Here is a 19,534-nt window from a genome sequence, read left to right as displayed (position 1 = left end):
GACACTTAGTTTCACCCCCCCTTTTTTCTTTGCGAAGAATATTAGTGACTCCCTATCTAAACAGGAATGTATCAACATCTTATCAGTCGGCATCCTAATGACGGCAGACCTTGTACAGTAAGTGATGTTTTATTATGTTTGTTGTCTTTCATGAAGTCTGCAGTGAGTAGTAATCAGCGATGTCGTTGAAGGAAACAGTCAACGTTTTGATGAGTTTTTAAAACTAATGTGCCGCATATGCTTAAAATGATCAAAATACGTAAATATTACATGTTATTATGATTGTGCCTGTTACTACATTACATATATACTTAGATCATGTATATACAACCTTAATGGAGGTCTTTGTATGTTTTTTAAGCAATTTATAGGCAGAATAGAGCGAATCCATTAGGCTCCTTTGTAAGCGAACTTTTGCTCACATGTGTGCTTGTCTTACATACGAATTGTGAATGATAGGAAACATACTCCAAAAAGTGCAGTTCCCCTTTAAGGGTTTAAGCTTGGGTTATGTTTTCAGTTTAGGGTCCAGGTTTTAAGTTTGCGTTTCAAGTTAGATATCAGACTTTGAATGTTATGTTTTCAATTTAGATTTTTGTAGAGTACAAGGTGAGAGAGAAACAGTATTTTAATTATTCCATATGTCTTAGATGTTTTATTTAGAGTTAGGGTTTTAAATCACGATTAAGTATTCAAGTTAGGATTTAAATTTTTTTTTATAAAGGTTTAGTATTCAACATACCGTATTTTCCGGACCATAGGGCACACCGAATTATAAGGTACACTGCCGATGAATGGTCTATTTTTTATCTGTTTTCATATATTAGTCGCACCGCATTACAGAGCGCATTAAAGGAGTCATATTATGATTTTTATCTAAATGTAAAACACTTCCTTGTGGTCTATATAACATGTAATGGTGGTTCTTTGGTCAAAATGTTGCACAGATGATGTTTTACTGACCATCTTCAAGCCGCTTTCTGACAGTCGCTTCCGGATGCGTCGTTTTGTGGGCGGTCTTATTTACGTGGCTCATTTTCGGCAACATCTTCTCCCTGTCATCTTTGTTGTAGCGGTGTAGCGTGCAAGGACGGGAGTGGAAGAAGTGCCAAAAGATGGCGCTAACTGTTTTAATGACATTAAGACTTTACTTAAAACAATAACGGAGCAGCATCTCCTCATCCGGAAACAACCACACCGGAAATGCGTCCCGTGAAAAACCGTCCGACCAGAACTCTAATAACTAAATTTCCTTGGGTGGATAATGTAAACTCACTACACCGGTATGTTTTAGCGCTTTCATGGCGAGTTTAGCGACAGATATAAGTAAAAACTTTACACTACTTTATATTAGAAATGGCAACAGCGGAGGATGAATGTCCCATAACAAGAAGATAGAGAAAAATAAGAAGATTATTGTTAACAATCATCATATCTATCCGATACCCAAATTTGTGGTATCATCCAAACCTAATGTAAAGTATCAAACAACAGAAGAATAAGTGATTATTACATTTTAACAGAAGTGTAGACAGAACATGTTAAAAGAGAAAGTAAGCAGATATTAACAGTAAATCAACATGTAGATTAATAATTAATTTTCTACCACTTGTCCTTAATAATGTTGACAAAATAATAGAATGATAAATGACACAATATGTTACTGCATATGTCAGCAGACTAATTAGGAGCCTTTGTTTGCTTACTTACTACTAAAAGACAAGTTGTCTTGTATGTTCACTATTTTATTTAAGGACTTAACGGCAATAAGAAACATATGTTTAATGTACCAAAAAATTGTTTTTAAAAATAAAGCCGATAATGCAAATTGTTGTGGTACCCTTTATTTAGAAAAGTACCGAAAAGTATCGAAATCATTTTAGTACCGATACCAAAATATTAGTAGCGGGACAACACTAATCTGCGGCCAATACATGGAAACATATGTTTTTCTTCTAAAATTCTGTGGGTGCGACTTATATCCAGGTGAGCGCTACAGTCCAGGAAATACAGTAGATTCAAAACCTTCAAATGTAGATTCTGAGTGCTCAATGCCAGGTTCAAATTGTCCTGCAAATCTACATCGCTATTGTAGCCCTACAACTGTCTGCTTTATTATAAGAAAATGGAAGAGTTTGGGAACAACAGCAACTCAGCCACGAAGAGGTCGCCGACTTTCTGCACAGTCAGTTGCTACATAGCAGGTGATGCCTAATTAGGAGCCTTTGTTTGTTTACTTACTACTAAAAGACAAGTTGTCTAGTATGTTCACTATTTTATTTAAGGACAAACTTGCAATAAGAAACATATGTTTAATGTACCCTAAGATTTTTTGTTAAAATAAAGCCAATAATGCCATTTTTTTTAATTTAGAAAAGTACCGAAAAGTATCGAAATAATTTTAGTACCGGTACCAAAATATTGGTATCGGTATAACACTAGTCAGAGATTTGTTTCTGAAGACGACATACTTCCGGGACAGAAGCAGCTGGTACTTTACATGTCACATTTTGACCAAGAAAGATCAAAAGTCTTGAGTCTCTCTGGTTAGACGCGGTCGGTGTTCGTGTCTCACGCCTACATCACTTAATTCCACCTTAGCTCACAAACGTCTGTGTCACGTGACCAAAGCGCACAAGGTAAACCCACCAGAAGAAGGTCACTGACTGAAGCCAAGACGGTGGATTCACTGAAGCCAGTTTGTTGGCAATGAAATCCCAGCCCTGAATAGACGGACAAGCGATATCGGTCAATCTGTCAGTAGGAAGTGGAGGGTCGGTCTTGAACGCCTCCCCTTTCCACGAGTGCTCCCCATGCAGGCCAACGAGGTCCCGAATGATGGCTGTGATCTTTGGCCAAGCGTCGCACCCCCAGTCCCCCCCTAAGCCCGGTCAGACCCAGCTCCTCTTGTTCCCCGGCCAACTGGAAGCGTGGCCGTGGCCCCTCCTCATTACGCTTTCTTTAGGCCTGCCAGCCGTCCCTGGGCGCTCTCTGAAGCCTCACCAGAGGAGAGGATTAAACAGATTTATCTTTTTTTTTTTTTGAAGAGCGTAATCACCTATAATCTCAAATTCTAGGCTTCTTGATAACGAACCGGGGGCTGTTTGGGCCATTTCGATCGGCTCCCTGGGGTCACCTACTTAAAGCATGAAATGGACCCGTCATGACAATCTGAAAGTGGAGTTAAGGTGGCCAGCGGGGAGGCTCGTAAAAAGTCCGGTCTCCTCTCGCGTGGGCTGACGACACTTTGGCTATTGATCCTGGCTAAAACGGGAACCCTCCGGAAGTTAAGCTCTCATCCGACATGTAACGGGGAGGATGAAACGGCAGACGAGGACATGTGCTCTCTCTAATCTTGGAAAAAAAAAACGTAAGAAGTGGAGCAGCATTTTTAATTTAGCGGGCTAGGACGGAGAAGAAGGCTGACTCAGAAGGCTTGAGTACGCATAACAAAAAATATTGCAGTGAAGCCTTCGGAGTCGACTGCAAAACATTCCCCATTTGAGACGACTGAACTGGAATGCTAATGTTATTCACAAAATATGTAGAAAGACTTTGATTGTAGAATTGGTTTGAATGTTCAACACAGTAGTGTTCTGAAAATGACTTTTAAAATGTAATTATAGTTACTTGTTCCTTTACCAAAAAGTAATTGTACTACTTAATACATGTAGTTGATTGCTAGAGATAGTAATTAATACCTTACTTAAAACATATCTGGCTCAGTATCTTACAACGTATTTGTATACTCTAGCCTTTAAATAGACCCCCCTTTTAGATCAGTTGATCTGCCGTCTCTTTTCTGTTCTGCCCCCCTCTGCTGCGTGGAGAGGTTATTAAGTGACCACAGATGACGCGCTAGCTGTTCAAAGTCGGGACCCAGGATGGACCACTCATCTATGCATCAGTTGATGACGTCTCTGCGCTGCTGACTTGTCTCCACTCAAGGTGATCTCATGCTGGCCCCACTATGGACTGGACTCTCACACTAATAACTAGATCCACTATGGACTGGACTCTCACACTAATAACTAGATCCACTATGGACTGGACTCTCACACTATTAACTAGATTCACTATGGACTGGACTCTCACACTATTATGTTAGATCCACTATGGACTGGACTCTCACACTAATAACTAGATCCAATATGGACTGGACTCTTACACTATTAACTAGATCCACTATGGACTGGACTCTCACACTATTAACTAGATCCACTATGGACTGGACTCTCACACTAATAACTAGATCCACTATGGACTGAACTCTCACACTATTATGTTAGATCCACTGTGGACTGGACTCTCACACTAATAACTAGATCCAATATGGACTGGACTCTCACACTAATAACTAGATCCAATATGGACTGGACTCTCACACTATTAACTATATCCACCATGGACTGGACTCTTACACTATTAACTAGATCCACTATGGAATGGACTCTCACACTATTAACTAGATCCACTATGAACTGAACTCTCACACTATCAACTAGATCCACTATGGACTGGACTCTCACACTATTAACTAGATCCACTATGGACTGGACTCTCACACTATTAACTAGATCCACTATGGACTGGACTCTCGCACTAATAACTAGATCCAATATGGACTGGACTCTCACACTATTAACTAGATCCACTATGGACTGGACTCTCACACTAATAACTAGATCCACTATGGACTGAACTCTCACACTATTATGTTAGATCCACTGTGGACTGGACTCTCACACTAATAACTAGATCCACTATGGACTGAACTCTCACACTATTATGTTAGATCCACTGTGGACTGGACTCTCACACTAATAACTAGATCCACTATGGACTGGACTCTCACACTAATAACTAGATCCACTATGGACTGAACTCTCACACTATTATGTTAGATCCACTGTGGACTGGACTCTCACACTAATAACTAGATCCAATATGGACTGGACTCTCACACTAATAACTAGATCCAATATGGACTGGACTCTCACACTATTAACTATATCCACTATGGACTGGACTCTTACACTATTAACTAGATCCACTATGGAATGGACTCTCACACTATTAACTAGATCCACTATGAACTGGACTCTCACACTATCAACTAGATCCACTATGGACTGGACTCTCACACTATTAACTAGATCCACTATGGACTGGACTCTCACACTATTAACTAGATCCACTATGGACTGGACTCTCACACTATTAACTAGATCCACTATGGACTGGACTCTCACACTATTAACTAGATCCACTATGGACTGGACTCTCACACTAATAACTAGATCCAATATGGACTGGACTCTTACACTATTAAGTAGATCCAATATGGACTGGACTCTCACAATATTAACTAGATCCACTATGAACTGGACTCTCACACTAATAACTAGATCCACTATGGACTGGACTCTCACACTATTAACTAGATCCACTATTGACTGAACTCTCACACTATTAACTAGATCCACTATGGACTGGACCCTCACACAATTAACTAGATCCACTATGGACTGGTCTCTTACACTTTTAACTAGATCCACTATGGACTGGACTCTCACACTATTAACTAGATCCACTATGGACTGGACTTTCACACTATTAACTAGATCCACTATGGACTGGACTCTTACACTATTAACTAGATCCACTATGGACTGGACTCTCACACTACTACCTAGATCCACTATGGACTGGACTCTCACACTATTAACTAGATCTACTATGGACTGGACTCTTACACTATTACCTAGATCCACTATGGACTGGACTCTCACACTATTAACTAGATCCACTTAACGTCCATTGCACCAGTCGCCCAGTGGGGGTCCCCACATCTGCGATCCCCTCCAAGGTTTCTCATTGTCTCCCACTGGGTTGAGTTTTTCCTTGCCCTGATGTGGGATCTGAGCCGAGGATGTCCTTGTGGCTTGTGCAGCCCTTTGAGACACTTGCGATTAAGGGCTGTATAAATAAACTTTGATTGATTGATTGATTGGTATGCAGTTGAGAGACGTTTCATATGAGAGCACAGTGTGCGTGTGTCTGTGCTTTTAAAAGGCGGGGCCTGTTGCCTAGTGACGTGTGATGTCATCCAGGGTTTCAACAGAGATGTGTCTGTTAAAGGTGGGGGAAAATAATCGATTTTTAGATGCATCGCAATTCGGACATGGACGATTAAAAAATTGATTAGTAAACGTCGATAATGGATGTATTTATTATAAATAAAGTCATGCAGACAGTTGTAAAATTTGGCTGACTGCAGCGAGCCACCTCACCGAGAAATCCGACAAGCTCCTTTATTTTAGGGCACTTATGTTTCAGTTTTGCACACATTTTAATTAATTTAATAAATGTGGGAATTAATTCAACTGTTTCTTATAACAAATGCAATGTTTTTTAAAGTTGCAAGTAGGGTTGTACGGTATACTGGTATTGGTATAGTACTGCAATACTAATGAATCATATTCAGTACTACACCGCCTCTGAAAAGTACCGGTCCCCCACCCTGTCGTCGTCACGTCGTGTCATTGCTGGTTTACAAGCAGAGGAGCATGTTCGGCAGCGCACAATCACAGAGTACTTACAAGCAGACACAGTGTGTAGACAGAAAAGGGAGAACGGACGCATTTTGGCTTAAAAACTAAAGATAAAGGTGAAGTTATAACACTAAAACACCCTCAGGAAGAGGTGCTTTAAGACATGGCTAGCTAGCTGGTGGCTAAAGTCCAGCCGAAGTCTGCAGTGTTTTAGCTACTTCTAAATCACTAATCCTCGCCTCCATGGTGACAAATAAAGTACGTTTCTTACAAGTATCATTATCACTGCAGGACGAGGAATAGCTAAACATGCTTCACTACACACTATAGCTCACCGGCGTCAAAATGTAAACAAACGCCATTGGTGGATCTACACCTGACATCCACTATAACGAGACCAAATACAGGAATGTATTTAGTTGATACTACTATGACTACATCGATATTTTTTGGCATCACAACATCTTCTTTCGTTTTTTTTTTAATTTATAATATGTTTATAAAGTCAGTAAATATGTCCCTGGACACATGAGGACTTTGAATATGATCAATGTATGATCCTGTAACTACTTGGTATCGGATTGATACCCAAATTTGTGGTATCATCCAAAACTAATGTAAAGTATCAAACAACAGAAGAATAAGTGATTATTACATTTTAACAGAAGTGTAGATAGAACATGTTAAAAGAGAAAATAAGCAGATATTAACAGTAAATGAACAAGTAGATTAATAATTAATTTTTTACCACTTGTCCTTAATGATTTTGACAAAATAATAGAATAATAAATGACACAATATGTTACTGCATATGTCAGCAGCTAAATTAGGAGCCTTTGTTTGTTTACTTACTACTAAAAGACAAGTTGTCTTGTATGTTCACTATTTTTATTTAAGGACAAACTTGCAATAAAAAACATATGTTTGATGTACCCTAAGATTTTTTTTTTAAATAAAGCCCATAATGCAATTTTTTGTGGTCCCTTTTATTTAGAAAAGTATTGAAAAGTATCTAAATAATTTTGGTACCGGTACCAACATATTGGTATTGGGACAACACTAATTGCAAGTGATAAGCACTTGTTTTAGTGAAACAAAGAGAAATGTAAAAAATGTTCAATATACATAAATTAAAGATTGATCAATAAGTGACTTTTAATTAATTATTAAATAGAAATGTGCTACGAAAATGTCTTACGACGCAGCCTTGTGACGTCACTTTCTGTCATGTATGTTTTATTAATGTTTTGTACAAAAAAATAGCTTGCTTAGGAGTGAATGGAAGAATAATGTAAACATGAACAAGGGGTAGATAAACAAATACAGTTAGGGAGTATTATCGCCACATTTTAACTACTTTCACTTGTCTGTCATTGCAATGAATTACTTTTTTTTTTTTAAACAAGGCACTCACTGTAATTTAAATATATATCTGCGGCCTAACAAAAAGTAGACTTTTAAATGATCATTGTGAATTGAGTAGTAAAAAAATTATAATTGATTTGCCATTTAAGGCTGCTGAGCAAATCGTTCAGGTTTATGCACAGTTTCAAAATAAATACTGTATTCTTAAGCAATTTTCTTTTTTTCATATATGATATTGTTATTGAAATTAAGATTTAAAAAAAACAAACATGGTAACTATGGCGCTGTGCACAAAAATAACTGCCGTAAAACAAATTGACGGAAATGACGTAGTCTTCGCACATGTGTGGACCTATCGTGTCTTCCGGTACTGATCGAGTAGTGACAGTGGCAGTTTGTTGGCTCTGATGTCACCTCTTTTGAATCGTTTCATCAGATTGTCTTACGTCTGGTTAATAAAGAAATTGAATGTGCTCCGATGGCTGTCATATCTTCTTGTCAACAAACGGGGTATTGTTTGGATGGCGAGTTTGCCACAAATGGCCAGCGGGCCGCACTGTGGACAGCCCTGCCCTAAACTGACCATTTAGCTAACATGCAAACTCATGTAAGCATTACTCATCACCGTATCACATAAATCAGAGAACATTGCCTGCAGAGTTGCACATTTTTCTGTTGGGTTTCTACCTGTTGTCACGATGAGACTACTACGCTCGACATGTGTAGCACTACGTAAAATTACCAACCTTAACTAAAATCCAACACACTAACATAGATGAAACTGACTAAATGCGTCGAAGACATTTAAATGATCAACAAAACAATACATATGAGCTGCACAGGTAATAATGCATTGAACTCCCAAACCACATACCCTCATAATGCATTGCTGCAGCAGTACTGCGTTTTTGGCTCATTTCAGGGTTAAATAAAGTTTTTTTCATGACAACAAACATATTACCTGGTTGTTGTGGAACATTTACTTGCAGACAAGCTTATTTTTAGGGGGAAAAAGGGGACAAAATGGCCCATTCACTTCGAATTAGAAAAATGTCCTGGAAAACATGACATTTTCGGAAAACTGTGAATTTGGGGTAAATTGTGTCCTGAATAGGCTGTACATTCTAAAATTGAAATGAATCGGATGAAAAATATGCAGTCGTCCCTCGTTTATACATGTTTGTTTCAGACATGACTGCGAAAAGTGACTTTCCGCGAAACAGGAATTCACATTTTAAGATCTAAGAGCTGAAAAATAAATATTTACGCCCTTCTAAATATGATTGGTACATTTTTAGAGCCGCTTGACAAAAAAAACAACACTCTTTACACGCTTTTATTTACCCAATATAGTAGACATAATAAGGGAAAGTAAGACGGTGAGTGTTTGGCAAACTCATTAGCTGTATTGACACAGCCCTGACTCTGTGTTGTTTACTAATGGCACCATCTGCTGGATTAAAAAAGTCACTTAATTTAATTTGCAAATATATAAGTATTTTTTATATATTTCTGAAACATTCAACTTGTGTCAATTAGCCAAATAGTGAACAAAAAAAGAACATTTGTCCTATTTGGCGCAATATGAATAAACTATCCCGGAATCTGCCTTTTTCTTAGTTCCATTTATCTCAATGATGGCAAAGAAAACCGATGTCAAACGTGTCACGCTACACTGACTTCATTAGTTTTTCCTAATAAACGAGAAGTTTGGTGCTTTGTAGACACAATAGCTGTATCAATAACATGTTTTTTTTCTTAAAGTGACACTATTGTCTTTATTACAAAAGCTTTTATTTGACACTGAATTTATATAACTGAATGTTTTGCGTTTGAATCAAATTATCATTTTTATAATTACTATTTTATATAATCAAATGATGCTTACAATTTCATTGAAAAAAAAAATCTGTTTTCAAATTATGTGTAAAAAAAAAATCAGTGTGTAAAAAATGTGTGTAAAAAATTTCAGTGTATAAAAATTCAGTGTCAAAAAATGTGCTGCTACAAAAAGCAAGACTCACTTCCAGTAAATTAAGGCTGAAGAAATCGATCCTGTCTCAGAGCCAATGAGGTGTCAAGTTTGAAGTCATGTGACACGGGTCCTGCAAAAAAGCATAAAAAAGGCAGTTAACTGGGCTACCTGGGCATAATACAACGTAATACAACATTCAAAGTGGCCCGCTGGACGTTTTCAAACTTTAAAAATGATTCCAATGGTTAGAATGTGCACTTTTGAGTGACAAATGGTTTTATATGTGTCTTGATATGCAGCTAAGCTGACTGTAATACACAAAGTGACCAGCAGATGGTGCTGAAAAATGATGTTCAGGTAAACGTAAGCATTCCTGGAGGGAAAAATACATGTTTGAGTGTAAGCAAAAGTTTGGTCAATAATAGATCAACCAAACACTACGGTGACCATAGGAAGCGCTGCTCCATGTAGACAAAGAACTGGGCAGGGTGTTGTAGAAAGTTCTGCAGAACAGTGATATTACATCATTTATGTTTCGCCGTGTTTTTTGCATATTTGTCGCTCTTGCTTTATTATAAAAGTTGTCGATCAAGGAGGTGGTCTGGGAAGTAGAAAAAGCAACGTCCATGTATTTTAAATACTCAGTGTTTTATTGTTCATAGTTAATATTGAAAATCCGACATTCTGTATGTTCATGTACATTCTAACTGTCGTACAATTCAGTAAAATAACTAAAGCTCATTCCGTTTTTAAAAGTTAAAGTACCACTGATAGTCACACACACACTAGGTGTGGTGAAATTACCCTCTGAATTTGAATCATCCCATTGTTCCACCGCCTGGGAGGAGAGGGGAGCAGTGAGCAGCAGCAGTGGCCGCGCTCGGGAATCATTTTGGTGATTTAACCCCCAATTCCAACCCTTGATGCTGAGTGCCAAGCAGGGAGGTAATGGGTCCCATTTGTATAGTCTTTGGTATGACTCGGCCGGGGTTTGAACTCACAACCTACCGATCTCAGGGCGGACACTCTAACCACAAGGCCACTGAGCAGGCTGAAAGGTTGTTGTTTTTTTTTTAAAGACAAGACACTCAAAATCAACATAAAAATACATAATGTGGGATTTACATTATTAACTATGTACAATAAAACACTGAATATTGAGAATATATGAACGTTGCTTTTCTACTGCGGACCACCTCTTTGGTCGACATATTATAATGGAGCAAAAGCAACAAAGAAGCAACAAATACGTCGAAACACAAACACAAAGGGTAAAAAACATTCACATATTCGATAGGAAATCACTGTTCTGCAGAACTTTGCTGTAGAACTCTGTCTCCGTCAGACACTTGCCGCTCCGTCTGCATGAAGAAGAGCTTTGTGTGTCACTCAAAAGTGCAGATTCTAACCATTGGAATCATTTATGTAGTTTGAAAACATCCAGCATAAGTGTTTATTATGTTGTATTATGCCCAGGTAGACCAGTTAACTGCCTGTGTTATGCTGTTTTGCAAGACCTGTGTCACCTGACTTCTAACTTGACACCTCATTGGCTGGTTCTGAGACAGGATCGATTGCTTCAGTTCTAATTTACTGGAAGCGAGTCTTGCTTTTTGAACCAGCAAATTTTTCGACACTGAATTTTATTACACTGAATTTTTATACACTGATTTTTTACACTGAAGTTGCATACTCTATACGCCATTTTTTTTACACTGCATTTTGATAGTCTGCATTTTTATACTCTGCATCTTTATACACTGAATTTTCATACACTGCATTTTTTTAACACTGCATTTTTATACTCTGCATCTTTATACACTGATTTTTTATACACTGCATTTTAATACAATTAATTACTGAATTTGGTAACACTTTAGTATGGGGAACATATTCACCATTAATTAGTTGCAGTGTTTTTCAACCACTTTGCCGCGGCACACTAGTGTGCCGTGAGATATTGTCTGATGTGCCGTGGGAAATTATGCAACTTCAACTAATTGGTCCCAAAAATATTATATGTAAATCAATAATTATAATCTGCAAATAATATGCCGTTGTCTGGTGCAGTTTTTTTCAACCACTGTGCCGCGGCACACTAGTGTGCCGTGAGATACAGTCTGGTGTGCCGTGGGAGATGATCTAATTTTGACATATTTGGGTTAAAAAAAATTTTTGCAAACCAGTAATTATAGTCTGCAAATGATGTGTTGTTGTTGAGTGTCTAGAGCTCGGCAGTGTAACCATGTAATACTCTTCCATATCAGTAGGTGGCAGCCGGTAGCTAATTGCTTTGTAAATGCAGGTAAAAAAGTGTCTTATGCTCAAACCAAAAATAAACAAAAGGTGAGTGCCCCTAAGAAAAGGCATTGAATCTTAGGGAAGGCTATGCAGAACGAAACTAAAACTGAACGGGCTACAAAGTAAACAAAAACAGAATGCTGGACGACAGCAAAGACTTACTGTGGAGCAAAGACGGCGTCCACAATGTACATCCGAACATGACATGACAATCAACAATGTCCCCACAAAGAAGGATAAAAACAACTGAAATATTCTTGATTGCTACAACAAAGTAGATGCGGGAATTATAAGATATGAAACTGCGACAGGAAAATACCAACAAAAGAGAAAAAGCCACCAAAATAGGAGCGCAAGACAAGAACTAAAACACTACACACAGGAAAACAGCAAATAACTCAATAAGTCAGGGTTTGATGTGACAGGCAGTGACAGTACACCTACTTTGAGACTAGAGCTATAGTGATGCATGCTTGGTTATGCTTTAAAGTCATATCCAACAATTGCGACAATGACTTAACTGTCAACTGAGTTAATGATTTCTGCTGGTGGTGTGCCTCCGGATTTTTTCAACGCAAAAAATGTGCCTTGGCTCAAAAAAGGTTGAAAAACACTGGCTTAATAAAGTAACAACGAGTTAAATTTGAGTTATTTGGACATTCGGTGTACATATAAGGGTTAGGGTTACTAATAAGCAGAGGTGTGGACTCGAGTCACATGACTTGGACTCGAGTCAGACTCGAGTCATGAATTTGATGACTTTAGACTCGACTTGACAAAATGTAAAAAGACTTGCAACTCGACTTAGACTTTAACATCAATGACTTGTGACTTCACTTGGACTTGAGCCTTTTGAATTGACATGACTTGACATGACTTGCTACTTTCCCCAAAACCCAAAGATGAAAAAGTTATTCGGGAGCGCTCCGCGTATTTTTCATTGTGTACTTGTCTATCAGCGTTGCGTGTGTCAGCTGGTGTGGTCTCAGTACAACAGCCAATCAAATTAGATCTACTTTGTTTTCATCACACAGCATTCATCCAATCAAATTGCAGGACAACCAACGAAGAAGACATGTCCAAACCACACGCCAGTGAACAAAAAATGATACCTAAAATAATTTCGTTTGGGTATAAAAATTACGAGGTGGTCAACACAAAACGGTTTGCAGTATGCAACACATGCGGTTCGAAAATTACTGATGGAGAGGCAACAACTTCCAACTTCGTCCGGCATTTGAAGTTGCACAAAGAACGGTAAGTTTTGAATGTAAGATAACGTTTATTGGCTAAGTAACGTGACTTTTATTTGCTGTGTAGTTAAATCAGTGAGGCTGTAAACTCACTGCTAACGTTATAACGTTATTGCAAACACGGGAATCTGTTGCAGTTCACTACCTTATTCAAACTTTTTGTTCAGTGATTTTTTTTAAGCAGGGTTACGTTAGTCAATATATCACACGTAACGTTAGACGGCGGTCAGCAGCACCGCGTATTTTAGCCACCTAAAAAAAAGACAAAAATAGTAAAATAAAGGTCAGTTAAAATGTATACTATATTATGAATATGTGTACCGTTTTAGCTAGCTTTCTGACATACTGTTGGTTGTTTACCTCAGTGGTCCCCAACCACCGGGCCGCGGCCCGGTACTGGTCCGTGGATCGATTGGTATCGGGCCGCACAAGAAATACATTTTTTTTTTCCTCTTTTTTTAATTAAATCAACATAAAAAACACAAGATACACTTACAAGTAGTGCACCAACCCAAAACAACTCTCTCTCCCCTTTTGTTCTGGGCATTGAACATGAAGACTCTTCCTTCACTGTTCCGAGTGGCCATGAGAGTCTTGGCAGTGCCTGCCTCCAGTGCTCCAGTGGAGCGAGTTTTCAGCCATGGTGGCATCATACTACGCCCCCATCGTGCACAAATGACTGACAGACTCTTGGCTAATTTGGTCTTTTGCAAATGCAATGCAGCATAGGGCCCTGACATATAAAAAGTACAACTTTTTTGTTATGTTCACGTATATGTCATGTTTTTTCAATGTTAACACTTTTGTGCAAATAAGTACATTTGCACTTTATTTTTCAATGTGTTTGTTCTGTAAAGGAATGAGTTAATATTTAAAATGACTGGTTAATAGTGCTATTATAAAGTGCAATGTCAGCACAATTTTCTTTCCTGCAATTTAAAATGCACTTGTTTTAATAAATAAATACAGCGTTTGAAAAGCATACACAATCTGTGTTAATATATTAGTCTGTGGTTAAAAGGACTTGAAAGGACTCGAAACTCAAAATGCAGGACTTAGGACTTGACTTGAGACTTTCCAGTCTTGACTTTGGACTTGACTCGGGGCTTGCCTGTCTTGACTCGGGACTTGACTCGGACTTGAGGGCAAAGACTTGAGACTTACTTGTGACTTGCAAAACAATGACTTGGTCCCACCTCTGCTAATAAGCAATAATTCTGAGGTTATTGCGGGAAGACTCTTACTTAATGGCTTACTGGTTGTATAATAAGGCCATGCAGAATAAGGCATTAATAAGTACTGAAAAATGACTAATTAAGAGCCAATATGTTACTAATTTGCATGTTAATAAGCAACTAATTAATGGTGAATATGTGTGAATTTTTATGCACTGAAATTGTCAGCATAATTTGAGGTATAAAAATTCAGTTCACAAAATTCTAACACAAAAAATTCCGTTACATAAATTCAGTGTCAAAAAAAAGAAGCTTTCGTAATAAAGACAAATTAACCTCCATATATCGAGGCATTGAGAGACACGTATCACTGCTTCAGTATCGTTTGAGCCATCACTACAGTACTGTAACACATATAAGACATACTGTATTTTTAGGTTTGATGAACAGCAATATTTTTGTCGCAAAATATATATTTTTAATGAGTATATTTTGAAAAACCGCGATAGAGTGAAGCAATTTACCTTTGTGTACAGCTCCACGAATGGACATTGGAGTGTTACTTTTAAAGGCAAAATTAAAATATTGCTAGAAACATAATTTTATATGGGACTTTATTGTATTATATGTATAGTACATGTTCCAAAAAGGAAAAAAGCATAAAACACCACCAGAATTAGAGATATTACAAGTCAAAGTGATGAAGCTTAGTGTTACGCTCATGACTTGGTGTAACTAAACATGACCCTATAAGATGAAGGCAATTGCATTTTATTGATATTTGAAATGTATTCAATGTTTATAAATGAATATTTAAATATACTGAATGTAAAAAAGGGAATAAATATTCAAAATAAGATCATTAGATGGAATCTAGTTTGGTTACGCCATCATGAGCGCAACACAATGTTGTAAAAGTTTCAACTACAATTCTAAATAAGATGTCAAAAGCAAACTGAAATCAAATACACACCGCTTGAAGATTGATCAATACCTATTTAAATTTTGTAATACAAATATGATGATTTATCAAAATATAAAAGAAATATTCCTGAACAGAACGCTCATGATGGTTACACCAAAAAGTAACGCTATGAATCGCGTTTTTTCAAGTTTTTGGGGCATTTTTATGCTATTTCCAAGCATCTCCTTTTTATTATCGTTGATTTTAAATGGTCAAACTAATGCATATTATATATGCATGCCCTAGTAAACAAAAAAAAAGTCATATTTATTTTGATTGTTACATTTTGAAGTACATTTTTGCAGGTGGGTGCTAATGTACCCATTACCAGAGCTGTACGCCTTTACTAGTGGATAATAGGTGCTACGTAACATAATGTCCAATTTCCTGTTATACGGTTATTACAACACTGGTACTTCTGTGCGGGCACCAGTGGAAAAAGCTCACCAAGAAGCAAAATGTGACAGTTTGAATTTACTGAAGCGTAATTATCTCGGGAATTCTGGTTGAACTCCACACATTTGACAGTGTTCGGCATTGGCGGTTCCACTGTACAACATAGAATAATCTGTAAAACAAGGACTTTCCATAAAAATCAAAACATACTCCCGAGTTGCCGTTAAAAATCACAGCTGAGAAGAAGGACGCAGTAGAAAGTAAAAAGGGGCCCTGGAGCCAATGAAAGGAAGGCAAAGATAACTGACTGATTCTTTCAATTTAAAAGGCGGCATAAAGGAGAAATAATGAGACAGTAGCGGCAAGGAAGGTGTCGACGTCTCACGGCGCAGAGGTGACATTGTGTTTTGAAATTACCTTTGTCGCAACACATTACAAGTGAGAGCAAGGCGAGGACGGCGGCAGGAGTGTGTTCATTCAGGAAACATTGATTCTGACAGACAGATAATGTGCTCGGGATGGGAGATGAACTCCAAAATACAAATGGATAGGAAAACAAAGAATGGCATGGTGAGCACAGGTGGGAAAATGAGACGCTAGTTCCTCCAAAGGTGTGTGTGTGTGTGTGTGTGTGTGTGTGTGTGTGTGTGTGTGTGTGTGTGTGTGTGTGTGTGTGTGTGTGTGTGTGTGTGTGTGTGTGTGTGTGTGTGTGTGTGCTTGTATTTCTACGGAAAACCATTGCATCTAATAGAGAATGTCTCATTTGCACCCCTGGTGGTGAAATCTATCAAAATGAGGGTGGTCCCAAAAAGGAAGGGTTTTTCAAATTGACTGTGTCGGTTTTAAAAGTGCTCCCCCTCTAGTCAACATATGAAATAAGTGTGTGTAAAAATGTGAAGTGCTCCCCCTCTGGCCAACATATGTAATAAGTGTGTGTAAGAAATTGAAATGTTCCCCCTTTGGCCAAAATGTATCAAAACAATAAATGAATATGTATATAGAGACATACTGTAATAACTTGAAGTAAATACAGAAGATTAAAATATAATTACAAATAGAATAAAATCAGTCTTTTTCTCACAATGTCTCAACTTTTTTCTTATAGAATTGGAAACAATTTCTCATATTATTTCTGCTTCTGTAATATTGCAATAATTTCTCATAAAATAATTACTGTTTAATGTGAAGTGAAGTGAATTATATTTATATAGCGCCTTTCTCAAGTGACTCAAAGACTCAAAGTTTTCTAATAAAATTGTGATTATTTTTTACGCCCATGGAAGATGCGGACACTAACTGCAAGCAAGCCCTGGTATTTTACGGACAGGAAAATGCATAATGCACAAAGCGCATCAATTGAATAAATTTTGAACGGCCCTTAAGTCATCCAGTAGATGTGAAATCAGAAAAAGTTATTGCCTAAAAGACGTTATATATAAATATATATATATATATATATATATATATGTCTTAATAAGGTTATCCAAAAAATAGTGCTCGATACCGTAGTAGAGCGCAATATATGTATGTGTGGGGGGAAAAAATCACAAGACTATTTCATCTCTACAGGCCTGTTTCATGAGGGGGGGTACCCTCAATCATCAGGAGATTTTAATGGGAGCATTCACATACCATGGTTTATATAGGGCACAGAGTGGGTGGGTACAGGCTGGCGTAGGGGCGTGGTGATTGGCTCATGTGTTACCTAGGAGGTGTTTCCGTCTGTGGCGGCATGCTGTTACAATTTCGCTGCGCTTGTTGAGGGATGACAGGTCTGGACGGTAAATAATAAACAGTTTCTCTTTCAAGCATAGGTTGCATATTTTATTACCACTATTGTAAGGTGTGCTGGATGCAAGAATTTGCCATGTTATTGAATATTCAACATTATTGTCTTTGAGGTCCCAAATGTGTTTGCTGAGTTCTGTGGTATTCCGCAGGTTTTGGTTCCTGAAAGAAGCCTTGTGATTGTTCCATCTGGTTTTGAATTCTCCCTCGGTTAATCCTACATATGTGTCGGATGTGTTAATGTCCTTGCGTATTACCTTAGATTGGTAGACTACTGATGTTTGTAAGCACCCCCCGTTGAGAGGGCAATCAGGTTTCTTTCGACAGTTACAGCCTTTGTTGGTTTTGGAGTCACTCTGTCCGGGGGCCGACGGCTCATTTGCAATTGTTTTGTTGTGGTTTGAGATGATTTGTCGTATATTGTTCATACAGCTATAGCTCAATTTAATGTTGTTCTTGTTGAATACTTTTCTTAGGGTGTTGTCTTTGGGAAAGTGTTTGTCAATCAGATTGAGGAATTTGTGTCCAATGTTAGTTGAGACGTTTTTGCTGTATGGGGGGTTGTACCAGATGATGTCGTTTCGTTTTCTGTTCTTTTTTGGCTGGTTTCCTGGCGTGGGTTCATAGGTGAGGGTGAAATTGTATCCGCTTTCATCAAGGGCTTTTTGGTACGGGGGGGTTGCTTGGTCAAATTCAGCTTTGCTAGATGACAGCATCGATAGCCTTTTATTAATTCCGGTAGGTATTCTTTTCGTGGTGGTGGGTGGGTGGTTGCTGTCATGGTGCACGTATTGGAGTGTTGTGTTGGGTTTCGTGAATGGTTGGTAGCTGTTATTTCTCAGGTTGAAAGTGACGTCAAGGAAGTTGACGGTTTGCTTGTTGGCTTCAATCGTGATCCGTAGGCCGTTCTCTTTGAAAATTTGGCATATGCGCTTCTTGGTATTCTCGCTGCTCCTTGGCGAGGCGCGACACACTGCCAGTCCGTCATCACGGTAAATACCAAGGTTCAGATTGAGGCTAGCAAGCTGGGAGAGGAGGAAACTCCCAACGATTTCACACGTTTCTGCTCCGTCAAAACTTCCCATAGTGACGTCAAATGTTGCATTGTTCTTTTTTTGCCATGGTGTACTGTTGTGGATGAGAATGGAGTTTTTTGCGTGGATGATGATGTTTCTTTCGTTGCCTGTGATTGAGTCGTAGTCTGAGGCGAAGTCTAGTGCTTGAGTCAGTAGGTCTTGCGTGATGGAAGGGTAAAATTCTTCGATATCAAAGGAGATAAAGTTGTGCTGTTGTTTGTCTTGGATGTTGTTGAACCATTTGATTACTGCTGCTGTATTTCTCCATTGGTTGAGTGGTGTTTTGTCCTTGATTTTTGTGTTGACTCTGTCCAGGATTATTTTGCTGATTTTTCCTATTTCAGATTTAGTTGGGTTTATTAGTCGGCATGTTGGGTTATTTGCGAAGTTGGGTTTGTGGTCCTTCAATGTGATGAAGGCTTCCTTGTTGGCTGTGGCGTCCACCCTGTCCTCCACCGGGTTGAACTCAAACGTGCAGGCTCTGAGCCGGGGGGCAACAAGAATTGCCACCCCAGCCCGTCGCCTCTCATTGCTGGCAACGCCAGAGTGGAAGAGAGTCCAGCCCCTCTCGAGAGAACTGGTTCCAGAGTATGTATATATATATACATATATTTATCTTTATTTTTTTTTTAACTTGGGACTTCCCGCGGGCCGGATTTTGGACGCTGGCGGGCCGGATCATGCCAG

At 38.5% G+C, this 19,534-nt stretch overlaps 1 long non-coding RNA gene across 1 annotated transcript in view; it reads right to left on the bottom strand.

Annotated features, from left to right (window-relative positions):
• The window catches only part of LOC133617372 (uncharacterized), a 40,951-nt gene that overhangs the window by 10,767 nt on the left and 10,650 nt on the right, over positions 1–19,534 (bottom strand). The window contains exon 2 of the long non-coding RNA XR_009816988.1: positions 9,944–10,024. This is a non-coding gene — a long non-coding RNA (uncharacterized lncRNA). The remainder of the gene's footprint in view (positions 1–9,943; positions 10,025–19,534) is intronic.

The sequence above is a fragment of the Nerophis lumbriciformis genome, linkage group LG16 (genome assembly GCF_033978685.3).
Source record: "Nerophis lumbriciformis linkage group LG16, RoL_Nlum_v2.1, whole genome shotgun sequence".
Lineage (NCBI taxonomy): Eukaryota > Metazoa > Chordata > Actinopteri > Syngnathiformes > Syngnathidae > Nerophis > Nerophis lumbriciformis.
This window is presented reverse-complemented; position numbering and strand designations above follow the sequence as displayed.